Source organism: Heteronotia binoei, chromosome 8 (assembly GCF_032191835.1).
Source record: "Heteronotia binoei isolate CCM8104 ecotype False Entrance Well chromosome 8, APGP_CSIRO_Hbin_v1, whole genome shotgun sequence".
Taxonomy (NCBI): domain Eukaryota; kingdom Metazoa; phylum Chordata; class Lepidosauria; order Squamata; family Gekkonidae; genus Heteronotia; species Heteronotia binoei.
The window spans coordinates 32,450,839-32,463,540 of record NC_083230.1 but is presented as its reverse complement, the minus strand read 5'-3'; the positions used below and the strand labels follow the sequence as shown (position 1 = coordinate 32,463,540).

Below are 12,702 nucleotides of genomic sequence, written 5' to 3'. Positions count from 1 at the left end.
TGGGCTTACTCAAAATAAAAGTCAGTAAGTTCAATGTAGCATACAAAAGGTTCACAGCTCCAGTTAGAGTTCCCTAGTCGAACTTATTGCAAGGGCTCTAACATACACATGAAATTCAAAGACAAGTAGGCTATTGCTTTGAGACAGCTCTCTGTTTGCAGTACAGATCATGTGTAAGGGCTTTCATGTCAGAGAATTCAAAGGGAAAGTCTTGGATTGGGACCCTGAGCTGTGTATGTTAGCTACAGCTTTTGGCCCTACCTCAAGCAGGCCTTCCTTCCTTTATGTGAAACACTTGCACTTTGTGTTTTTTGTGTTTTCTCCAAAACATACTCTCCCCTCTCACACTGACATCTGTCTTCAAGCTCTCCTTGCTTCAGGGATGCCTTGTCATGCTGTGTCATGCTTGCTATTCAACTGTGATGGAAAAATTTTATGCATGTGTCATTTTCTTCAGAATATAACCAAGATCTATACAGCATTTTCATTTGCAAAATTAACTGAAGTGGGTGAACTATGACGCTGCTGTCTAGTGAGTCAGGCCATAGGTCCATCTAATTGGGCAGCATATGTCTTCTTAAAAGATAAGGATCTAGTTTTAACAGATAAACAGATTTGTAAAGTTTAATATTGTTTAGTATTCTCATTCTGTTTATAAGAGCAAGAAGGCTGACCCCATATGGAGTGATCTTTGAGAGAACAGCCATCCAGGCTTTAGCGACAGCATACAAGGAATCTTAATGGAAAGTTATATAGATAGGTTTATATAGATGAGTAACTTCACAAGCTGAGGCTCTTACGTTGTCATGGTGCAGCTAACAGGGTGAATGAACTGCTTCATGCTTCATCAGCAATTAAGTTAATTAGCTCATTTGAAATTGCACCGATTTGTTGTCAGGATGTTGGCAGAAACATCATAAAGGCCTGTTTACAAATGGTGTACAACAGGATGTATAGCAACAGCAGCTTAACAACAGGGCACAGATGCACAGCATCATAATAACTGTATGTACACTTTTATAAGGCAGATGGGATTCTTACATCCTGTACCTTTTATATTTAGAATGAGTTATATTCACCTTGATATCCCATTTTATTATTTATCAGTTTGGGAAGAATGCCTTTTGTGGGATAGACTTAAAACAGTAATTTTACACACACACATATCTATGTGTTTGTATAAAAATTTATATATATGTATGTATGTAAAATTATATATATATAATTTTTGCCAGTTTTTAGGCAAAATTTAGATACAAAAATTTTCTTGCCCATTTTTAGAAGAATGAGGTTGATCTATACCATTTCTGTTTGTTCTGTGTAGGATTGATATAAACTGTGGGAAATGATTTCATGTAAAAGCAACCTACATACTGCATATATTGTTGTAAGCATAATTGATACCAAGACTGTTTAGCCAACTTAGTTCAAGCCTTTTTCTCTCCAAGCAAAATTAATGTTTATAAACACATTCCTCATTCCAAGGTTTAGTGATGTTAATACTTGGCTTACTGTTTTTACAGTTCTTTTGTAGAACTCTAGTTTCATAACCCAAAGGAACAAAAAATGTTTTAATTTAACTGTATTAATATTGGTCTATGTTTACCATTGTTCCTGTATTTGGTAAACACTCCGATATCTTCAAAAGTCTTCATTTTGTGTAATTTATTTTAGGCTTGTCAAGTTTGTATTCTTTCTCCATATGCGTCCTACTATATCATGTGCTTGATAAAGCTCCTGTATTTTACAACTGATCTCCAGCTGGCAGAGATTAGCTTCTCTGGAGAAAGGGGCTGCTTTGAAGGGTATGGCTCTGTACCATGCTGAGGCCCCTCCCCTCCCAAAACCCCACCCTCTCCTGGATCCATCTCCAAAGTCTCCAGGTATTTTCCAATACATACCTGGCAATGCTACCTATATCTGAAGCCAACTCCTAGTGGACTGTAATAGAGCCTTAAGAATGTGGCTTGGATCCTACCTACTAATCTTCTCTGGGGGAAGGATTTCATCTATGGTAGTGTGACTCCTCTATCTCCCACTGCAGCCTGAAATTCACCCTAAAATGCTCCTCCTGGGGGATGGTGGACACCTAGGAATAACTTGGAGAAGAGCTGTGCTGTGGAAGTAATCAGTGAAAATCACACACACCCTTTTGGAGACAGTATTTTAACCCCCTGAGGCCTGTTATACTCCAGTGAAACCTCTACTTGAAACCTATTTGTGTACTTATTAAACTTAAATAAAAACATTAATACAACTAGTTCTACATTTTGCAGTATGCCTTGATTCTGTTTCATTGCATTTATCCACCTTAACACCTTTTTATATTCAAACTGTATAGTCTTGTTTTAACTAAAAATACCCTTTTTCGTACAATTACATTTCAACTTTTAGATGCAAGATCTTTTTCCAATCCATTACCTTTATAGGGGACGACAGGACTAATGGCTGTAGTTTTCAAGGCCTTGCTCTTAGTCTAATCTTCCTAAGAATGTTGCAGGTTCTGACTTGAAACATTGGAATTCTTGTTAATCGAACTAATGCAAGGATATTGCTCTGGAATCAAATATTCATAAGGAGTGCTACCCTGATCTAGTCATCTGTATTTTTGCAGTATTTTTGTGACAAGTCTGAAGAAGTCTCTGGTATATAAGATGAACTCTTAACTTTTGTTCAAAACCAGATTTAAGGTGATGCTTTCATGCTTTTTTTTTTTAACTAAAAAAGAAAAGAAAGAAACAGCTGTCCTAAGGCATTTGAGAAAGAGGATTAAGACAGAAAACAGAATGGCTTTGCTTCATTTTTTTTTTAATAATGGAAAGGATTTAGAGTGAAGTGAAGAATAACTTACAGAATGTGACTTTTAGCCAAGAATGATTTTTTTATCTTTCTGTTCAGCCAGAAGATAAATATGCTACTCTGTATTGAGATTTTTAGAATTTTCAAAATTCCACCTTGCATGCAGACAGTAAGGATTAAATATAATTACTAATACACACTTCTTATTTTCAAACAAACATGTTTTCCTTGTGATGTTTTCTCAGACAGACACAATGAGAAACTGGACCATTCCTTGGATATCCATCTGCTCGAGATGTTTGCTCTAAGAATTTACTTGACTTTTTTCTGTCTTGATGAAGAAGTATAAAATTATAATTTTGCATGTGCATATGATTCAGTCAACAAAAGCAATTCTTTTAAATAAATTATTTTGGGCAGAAGAAAAAAAACATCAAAAATTTTAAGTTGGGTCACAAAATATTACTATGAAATTGCAGAGAGAATAATTATTGAATAGAATCCTAGGCAACAAAGAGGTTGACTAAAAGGCTGCCAAAAATGTTTAAGAATTTGTTTGGAATTTTACTATAAAACAGGTGTTGACAGAAGCAAACCATTTTGCCAGTCACCAAGCAAGGAGCCCTGAAGATCACTAAAAGCTTTTAATAGTAGTTCTTCATTACTGTCTTATAAATGTCAGAGGCTCAGAGCATAATAACATATGACAAAACTTTGGTGTATTTTGTCTGAAAAACTAATTATCATTCCATTGGTCCTAGGTCAGTTTGAGTGTAGATGGATTTGACTTTTAGAGCTTTAAATCAAAAAGTGGTTTACACTATAGCATTCCAGGCAACTGACAAACTTTTTAAAATCTGCATACAACAGACGCCAGGAAAACAAAACTTGATCTGCTTTTCCCCGTATAAAGACAGAACTATTAGTGTTGAGAAGAGGGGGGAGAGGAAAATCCTGCTACATAAAATATTTGTATTTTTTTGTTATCACAGCCTTCAAAGATGGCAAACAAATACAGCGGAAGAAGTAATATAAATTAATTAGGCATCAAACTTCACCTGAATTTTTCCTTTCAACCACCCCACTACATTTCCACCCTGTTTACCTATGATATATATTTATGCCCATTCTCACAAGGTGGTGCAAATTTCCTTGGACTTTGAGTAGGCAGTCTGGTCCCAAAATTATGACCTCAAGAAGACATTTTTGACATATCAGAACATTTGCTGCTTTTAGTGACAGTGCCATCATTGCTCAAAAATTAGAGATGTGACACAATCAGCTAAACCAGTGGTGGCATATGTGTGCTATCGTTAGTGACATAAATGCAAACACATTTTTATTTAAAATCCTTTCATGGTTTAAACATGAAACTTTTTGTGCAAAGTAAATCAAATACTACACTGAGGTGAAAAGTGAAATGTTTTGTTAAAACCACCCTAAACTCTCCAAGTCCTTTCTCAGAAATGACATGCTTTGTAATTAATTTGAGATTCTACCCATCAGATTAGTTTAGCAATTTGTAGTTTTCAGGGTAAGTGGGTTCCTATCTTTTAGTCCTTAAAAGCTTCAGAAAAATAAAAATAAACATTTGACAAAGGGAAATCATTCTTCTTCTTCTGTTGGTCGCTCTAGAATCTTTTAAAAAATTGTTTCTTTAGAAAAGGCGACTGTGCGTATTTATATTTTTCCATGAACAAGTCTGGCAGCTTACCTTCACATTCATGCAGTTTTGAAAGAACATCAGTCGACCACATCATTTATTCCATTTTGAAAACAAAAATCAATATACCTATAAAGTGACCCATAAATTAGAACCAGCTCGCACAATGTTTGCTCAGTGCTGCCTTTCTGAAGGCACCCTTTGCATTTTTCTTCACCTCTCTGTTTGAACTGCAGTCACAGTAAGAGGCTCATTAGGAGACATTAGGAACTGGAGCTCACCAGAATTCCAGTGCTTGCTTTTCTCTTATTAATGCATAGTAGAGTAGAATGCATTTAAATATTTCATAGGCATTCAGTAATTTGTGTGTAATCGCCTTGTTAGCAGACCAGTAGAAGTAGAACAGGTCTGTGAAATGGTGTTGGTGATTGCAGGGGTAATTTACAGACCTTTGCCATCAGAAAGAACATTATTGGGAGCTAGGCTGAAGCTGTGGATGAGAACCAGCAATAAGGAAAGAAAGGGGGGGGGGGGGAGAAACTTAATAAAGGTTTTGTAACAGGCATCTTCAGGGATAACAACCTACTTTGTCCTTTTTTTTTTTTTTGAAGCAGTTATAATTTATGACATATGCAATATATCAAATGCATACGATAGTATTATAGAGCATTCATATGAAAAGGGTATTTGCAACATTAGTTCCAACTTCCTGCAAGGGACATGATTAAATGATTAATGAAATGTCCCTTTGCATATGCATTTTGAAACAGCAATTAGGCACTGACGGAGAAAATCCACCAATCCTCTCATTTTTCAGTATTATCTCATTCTTGATTTATAAATCATAGAGAATTTTTGAACAGCAATATGTACCTGTGATGGCTGTAGAAAGCATAAAAGAGAATAATTTGAGTGTAAAATAGTCACAAATACATGAATTCATAATTTGATGTTAATTTATCGCCTATTTATTTAGTCTTCCTTCATTGTATTTAGATCCGGTGCTATTTCTGATTGGCATAATTAAGACAGGGAAATGAATAGGCACTATTATTTTACGTATCACTGGTAAACAATAGCAAGGAAAGGAGAAGGGGAGATGTGGCAGAGGTATGTATGTGTTTTTCAAGTTCTCAGTAATCCACTGGAGGCTGTTCTATAAATGATCATTGAAGGGCTGCAAGCTAGCCTATAATTACAGGAAAGAAAGTGGCAGCTCTGGCATTTCATAACTATGTGTCCTCAAAGTGCTTTGTGAGTTTGTCACCAATGATAATTTAGATAGAAGCTCATTACTGAACATCACAACACTTTAAAAACCTTTCGCCTTCATACAGGAGAATAAAGGACTATTTTAATGGCAAGGTTCTTTTGTGTTCTACTGAAAAATTCAATCAAGACAAAACCTCATTGACTATTATTGTAGTCTACAGACGCCAGCCTAATAAAAGCAGAGCAGATAAATTGAATAGGTCTCTAAGACTTGAGCATATAAATGCAAACATTTCACTGGGTTTTCGTCCTTTAAATATACAAAGATGGAACTAAAATGTAAACACATATGTACCCCATTCAGTTAGGATGCTGCATATCCAGAAGCAGGCTGCTATGCCTGTATGTTTTGCTGGATGGGGAATTAGCTGCACGTGCATACAGAGACTGTATGTACGCATTTTGATCCTGAAGCTGAGGCTGCATGTGCGAAACCTGATCTTAAAAACTAAATTCTAAACACTCAGCTCTCAGAATTTCTGCCCTGCTGTTCTTCCTTCAGTATCAACTAGCTGATTCTTGTGGGATCTCTGCTTTGTCATATCAGAGCATTTCCAATTTTACTCAGAAGAACAAATATGATATTTTATTATTTTTAGTGTCATTTCTTAGTTGTCTGCAGGACAAGAAATTCTGAAGAGCTTCCCTCCATCCTCCCTATAAGTGGTGTGGCACTAGCTCTAGTTAATCACCCATAGCTTGATAATTGTACAGACATAATAAAATGGAGAAAGCCCACAGTAAGGGAAGAGACCTGCTTTGGAGCTTCAAAACAAGCCACTGAGAAGCAAACACATTTAGTCAAGAACACCCCAGGAAACAGACCCAAGGAGGTAAACAAATCCCTTCTATTAAAAAAAAAAATCCCTTGGAGGGGGGGGGGGAGGAATACAGCCTAGCCTTGACATGCCATTTTCTTATGTGCAGAAAGCTATGCTCCCTAAGAAGGGATATTCAAGCAAGCACATCCATCTACCCACCCACCTGCAGCCTGTACTGATAAAGTCCCAGGCAAAGTATTATTGTTTGTCTCATTAGTCATCTGCACTGGAGCTCTTCCTAAGGAATGTGGTGTGGAGAATCGTGGCCTTGGCCCACTGAGGTGTGTTTGCCTCTTGCAAAGTAGCCCCCCTTCCCATTTTCTTGTGCACACATAGTTTCCCCATCCCAATTGGCAGTGTGTACATTTGGTGATTGCAGGTCCAGCTTAAAACCTCCCCATTCATTGGCCCTGTTGCAAAGTGACATTCAGAGCCTTCCTTCTGAAGCCCACAATGTCCAGGGCTGGCCCTAGGGCACAGAGCACCCCAGGCAGACTCGCCGCCCGCCACCCCTCCTCTGCCGGCAGACTCGCTCCCCACCATTACAATGCCTGGGAAGGGGCGGTGGAGCACCGCACTTCCCGGGCATTTTAAAGCCCCCCCTTCCCTTCCCTGGGAAACACTACAGCCCTCCTTCCCAACTGCTGTGGCGCACTCTGCTGTCTGCCCCCCCACGGGTGCACTCAAAGTAGTGCCTAAAATCAGACTTAAACACAGCCCAGGCGTCTCATCGCTGAATGAGGCTTCACTCCAGAGCAAAGCCTCGTTCAGCAATGAGAGGCCCGGGCCGCGTTTAAGCAGGTCGGGCCGATTCTAGTGGCGCTACTTTGAGCACGCTGAGGGGTGGGCAGGCAGCGGAACTGGCCGCCACAGAAGGAGAGGGAGGAGGAGCGCCGCTAGAATTGGCTCAAGGGAGGAGCTGCTTAAATGTGTCCCAGACCTCTCAGGGCTGAATGAGGCTTCACTCCAGAGCGAAACCTTGTTCAGCATTGAAAGGCATAAGCTGCATTTAATCAGGTAGGACCGATTCTAGCACTCCTTTGAGCAGGCGGGTGGGGGGAGCAGCAGAGCGGACTGCTGCCAGAGGGAAGGGAGGAAGAGTGCTGCTAGAATTGGCCCTACCCATTTAAACATGGTCGAGCCTCTCAGTGTTGAGCGAGGCTTTGCTCCTCCCTCGGGGAGGAGCAAAGCCTTGTTTAGCACTGAGAGGCCCAAGCCACATTTAAGCAGGTAGGGCCGATTCTAGCGCTCCTTTGAGAGTGCAGGGGTGGGGTTGGTGGCGGAGTTTGCTGGGAGAGGAAGGGAGGATGGAGGGTTAGGTGGCTGTGGCAAGGACAGCGGCAGGTAAACTAGGCATTCGCCTTGGGTGCGGTGTGGGGGGGGAAGAGCCCAATTTGGCGCCTCCACCGTCCTGGTGTCCTAGGCAATTGCCTAGTTTGCTTAGTGGGCGAGCCGGCCCTGCCCATGACAGGCTCCACATGCTGTGTGCCTTTCCCATTTGCCCAAAAAGGTGCCCTGGCAAGCACTCAATTCAAACCCATACAGCCCTGCTCACCTCATAATGTGGAAGAGACTTCTGCCCCCCACTTCCACACCCACCTGTGCAAGCAAACCACCTTTTCAAACCTTCTGAGGGCAGAATTGCACTGAGAAGTGAACATTAGACATACCAAGTGGCTCCAGGTTCAACTCGGCCACTCTCTCCCTCCATCTGAGCCCACTCTAGATTGAACTAGGGACCCTTAGGTCCTCACTCCAAAAGGGCACCCATTTCCTGCCTGGTGAAATACTTGCCTATTGCTGTCCTATTCTAAAACATGGTAAAAACAGGCAGAGCTATAGACACCCCTGACTCGGTACCTAGATTAACAAAAGCTGACTTGAAACAAGGAGATATGCAAGCAAGGTTCTGAGTCAGAGTGGTGGATGCAGCATAATGAGCTACTTTGGAACGGGTCAGGCTAGCCAGAGCCCTGGCCAACCCAGCCTGAGCAGCGCTCTCATGTGCTCCGGCTCAAAAAAAGCCCTGAATACAAGCATTTAAAAAACATCTTAAAACCAGTTTCCAAGGTGTAGGCATGGAAGGGAGAAGTGTGTTACTCATGATGAGCATTATCCAGCTGTTGGTTATACCAGTTGATGTGCTATGGAGATATACAACCAGAGACTGCATGATCATATGCTTCAAAAATACTGACAGCTGTTCAATACAGCTCCAACTCTGTGAAAAGCTATTGTCTATACAGAGCCCTCAATAGCTACTTCCAAAGTGTTTGACAATACAGCACTTATTATATAGATTTTTGTCAGTATCTTATACTAAGTTACATAATATTTCACTGAGGTGTGCATCCATGAAGGATAGCATATTTTAATATGCCCAAAAGAGAAAATATAACAAACCTCTTAAATACCTAGAACTGAAGTGTATTAGAAACAGATGATAACCACTAAAGTGCAGATTGCTGTATAATTAAAATGCTTTTTGTTCACCTCTTACCCTTATTTACTTGTTCATTAAAGTGAGAGGTCTGGAGTTTTCATTCATTTATATAGATTATAGGCATTGAAAAAAGTTAGTTTCACACTACTGGCATTTGCTACAAAATCCCTGAAAACATTCTCTACCTTTATGAGTAGTTTGTGAATCAATCCAGTTTTTTTTTTTAAAATGTTTTGGTGATTTATTTAATTTTTTAGCTCTTATTAAAGTGAGGCTCAGAATAGTACTGACTGAAGCTGAACATAGTTCAGACAGGTTCTGTTCAAATTCCCCCAAAGACCACTGCCAGTGTATCTCTGCCCTGACCTCTAGCATTTTGCTATTTTAGTCCTGGGATTCTTCTAAGCAGAGACTGTTGAGGGTACCAAGTTACACAGGGGTTAATTGAAATGGCTAGGTGTCCACTGGAAACGTAACTGAAAGTGAATCCATTTCAGCTTTCACTGAGGCAAATGGGTTTTTGTTTCATCCCATGGAACTGTAGTAACATTTTAAATCTCCTCCCTACTTGAAGGTATTTCAATGACATAAGATCAGTATTTACTTGCAGTTGACATTTCCATTTTTTTTATCTATGTGAACTTCAAGGGTTTTTTTTCTTAAGCCATTGCTTAATTCCTTTAATTTGTAGATCTGTCCCTGAAGGAGTGTGTGGTAGATAGCATCATGAGTAACATTGTAACTGGCAATTTAAACAACAAGAACAACAACAGATCTTTGATACAAGAAACAGGCATAAAGCTTGGAAGAAAATCCTCCAGTTTCCATCAAATCACATGGAATTCATTTGCAAACTTGATTTCTTACAAGATACGCAGGTATATTATTTTGTAAACTTCAGAGTTGGAAAAACAGGCAGGATAAGCAAGTGTAAAGTTGCAACCCAGTTTTCTTTGTGTATCTGAATTTTCACAGTTTTGTCCATGGAGTTAGGCCATCTACTACCTAAAGATAAAGGTAGTTTCTTGTGCAAGCACCGAGTCCTTACTGACCCATGGGATGACGTCACATCACAACGTTTTCTTGGCAGTCATCTACACTTTACCTGCAGCAAGCTGGGTACTCATTTTACCGAGCTTGGAAAGATAGAAGGTTGAGTCAGCCTTGAGCTGGCTACCTGAACCCAGCTTCTGCATAGCTTCCTGCTATTTAATATTTCCCACATGATTATTGTGAAGAGGATAGCCCCAGACTGGTGTTCCACAGAAGTAACAAAAGCTAAAAATAATCTTTCCAGTTGTGCCAAGGTTATTCAGCAGAAATTGGGCTTATGGTATCTTCAATGCCTTACCAAACCAACATCAGAGAGCATGTATGCTCCTCAGCCTTTATGCTTGATTTCTGTTTCCCTGTATCTGATGTACCCAGTGGGGAAAAGGAGTGAGCCAAGTCATACTAGTAGCCCTCATATTCCTTTCCTTCTAGCTGATGTGCATTCATCCAGGTGGGTGTATGCTCTGCTTAGTTCCTTTGAAGTGCCACTGGTATCTTTCTGGGGGAGAGGCAGGAAGTGCCTATTTAAAGAACTCCTCCCTCTCCAAGAGCTGTTGATGTGCTAAAACTTGTGAAAACTGGTCTTGTCACAAGGAAAAATAGATACATATTTTTAAAAGCGAACTCATAAAGCGTGTTATGTCGGAAGTCATGCCTAGTATATGGTAAACGTTTTATAAACAGCAGAACGTATTTGAAGTTTACCAATCAGTGATACAGTCTGGCCAATAAAGGAGGCCAGCAAGAGAACCACAGAATTTTTATGATATTTATGAACATTCACTGGCGATAGAGAGGCTGCTGTGAAATCTGAGAAACACATGTGAAAGATGTTTAGTAATACATTATTGTTTTGCATTTTTTAAAAAACTGATTTCCTGTGCTGTAGACATTTCTTTCCTTCATATTGCCTTTCATGTTATGCTGGCTTGGATCCAGACTAGCATTTTCTCTGCAACAAAGTTTTCCATCCTCAGATTACACCATTTTACTGCCTCCGGTGGCAGCCTGAAATGCCCCAACAGTGCTCCTGCAGAAATGCTAGTCTGGGTCCAAGTTTTAATGTTTGTTTTTCTCTAGTTTAAGATAGGAAGCTTTTCATGGTACTCTGCTTACCTTACACATAATCTGCCTTGCTAACATTGCCACTTAAATACTGAATAGGGACATGGCAAACACTGTCCCATTCTGGCCAGGACGTTATTATTTCAACATGTTCCAAATCTTTTTAAAGGCTTTTAATTTTAAAAGGGATAACTTCTCTGAGATGAGGTGGCATGTGAAGAGGAAACTGAAAGGAAAAGTAAAAAGGGACAAAACCTTTGGGGAAGCTTGGAGAGTATTTAAAACTACAATCCTAGAAGCTCAGATAAAATATATACCACAGGTTAGGAAAGGCACAAATAGGTATAGAAAAAGGCCTGCATGGTTAACAAAGTATTGAAAGCTGTAAAAGGTAAGAAGGATTCCTTTAAGTGGTGGAAAACTAGTCCAAGTAAATTAGTAAAAGGGAACACAGGCTGTGGCAAATCAAATGCAAGTCTGTGATCAGGCAGGCAAAAAAGGAACAATGAGGAGCATATTGCAAAAAAAAACATAAAGATCAACAACAAAAATGTCTTCAAAACCATTAGAACAGGGGGTGTCAAACATGCACCCAGGGGCCAAATCAGGCCCCCGAAGGGCGCCTATCAATCCCTAGAGCAACTGGCTGCCATTTGCTTCCTTCCTTCTCCCTCTCTCTTGCTTTCTTCTGCATCACAGCTTGCTTTGCCAGCTTGCTCAATCCCACAGAAGCTACAGAGCAAAACCTCTATTTTCTCCATTGGCTGAGGCTTCTCCCTTGGGGAGGAAGGGGTGGAGGGAGAGCTTGCTTTGCTAGACTCTCTCAACTGTACAACAGAGCTACTGAAGCTACTCTTCCTTCTGTTGGCTGCAGCTCCTCCCCCTCCTGGTCCCCTGGGGAAGGAAGGAATGAGCCAGAGCTTCTTTTGCCCAGTTCCCTGAATCCCATGGGAGAAATATAAAAAAAGCACTTTTAAGACCAACGAGTGCTAATGTTTTAAGAATATTTTAACGTTTTAAAAAAATCTTTGTGTTTGTCTGTGTCCTTTATATGAACATATGAAGCAGCCTTCTACTGAATCAGACCCTTGGTCCATCAAAGTCAGTATTGTCTACTCAGACTGGCAGCAGCTCTCCAGGGTCTCAAGCTGAGGTTTTTCACACCTACTTGCCTGGACTCTTTTTTAGTGGAGATGTCGGGGATTGAACCTGGGACCTTCTGCTTCCCAAGCAGATGCTCTACCACTGAGCCACCGCTCCCTTTATAAATTTTATATCTCTGCTACCTAATCATAAATAGGTACATGGCTTGGCCCGACAAGGTCTCATTTATGTCAGATTCAGCCCTCATAACAAATGAGTTCAACATCCCTGCATTAGAAGCAGGAAACCAGCCAAGGAGGCAGTGGGGCCCTTGGATGACTAAGGGGGTAAAAGGATTACTGAAGGAGGATAGGGAAATGGCTGAGAAGCTGAATGTAAAAGTCTTCACTGTAGAAGACAATAAATGCTTGCCCACTCCAGAACCGCTGATTTTGGGAGGGGCGTTGAAAGATGAGTCAGATTGAGGTGACAAGACAGGATGT

At 40.3% G+C, this 12,702-nt stretch overlaps 1 protein-coding gene across 8 annotated transcripts in view; it reads left to right on the top strand.

Moving 5' to 3' along the window:
- FOXP2 (forkhead box P2) overlaps positions 1-12,702 on the top strand; it is a 919,977-nt gene that overhangs the window by 838,000 nt on the left and 69,275 nt on the right. The gene's annotated exons all lie outside the window — the stretch shown is intronic.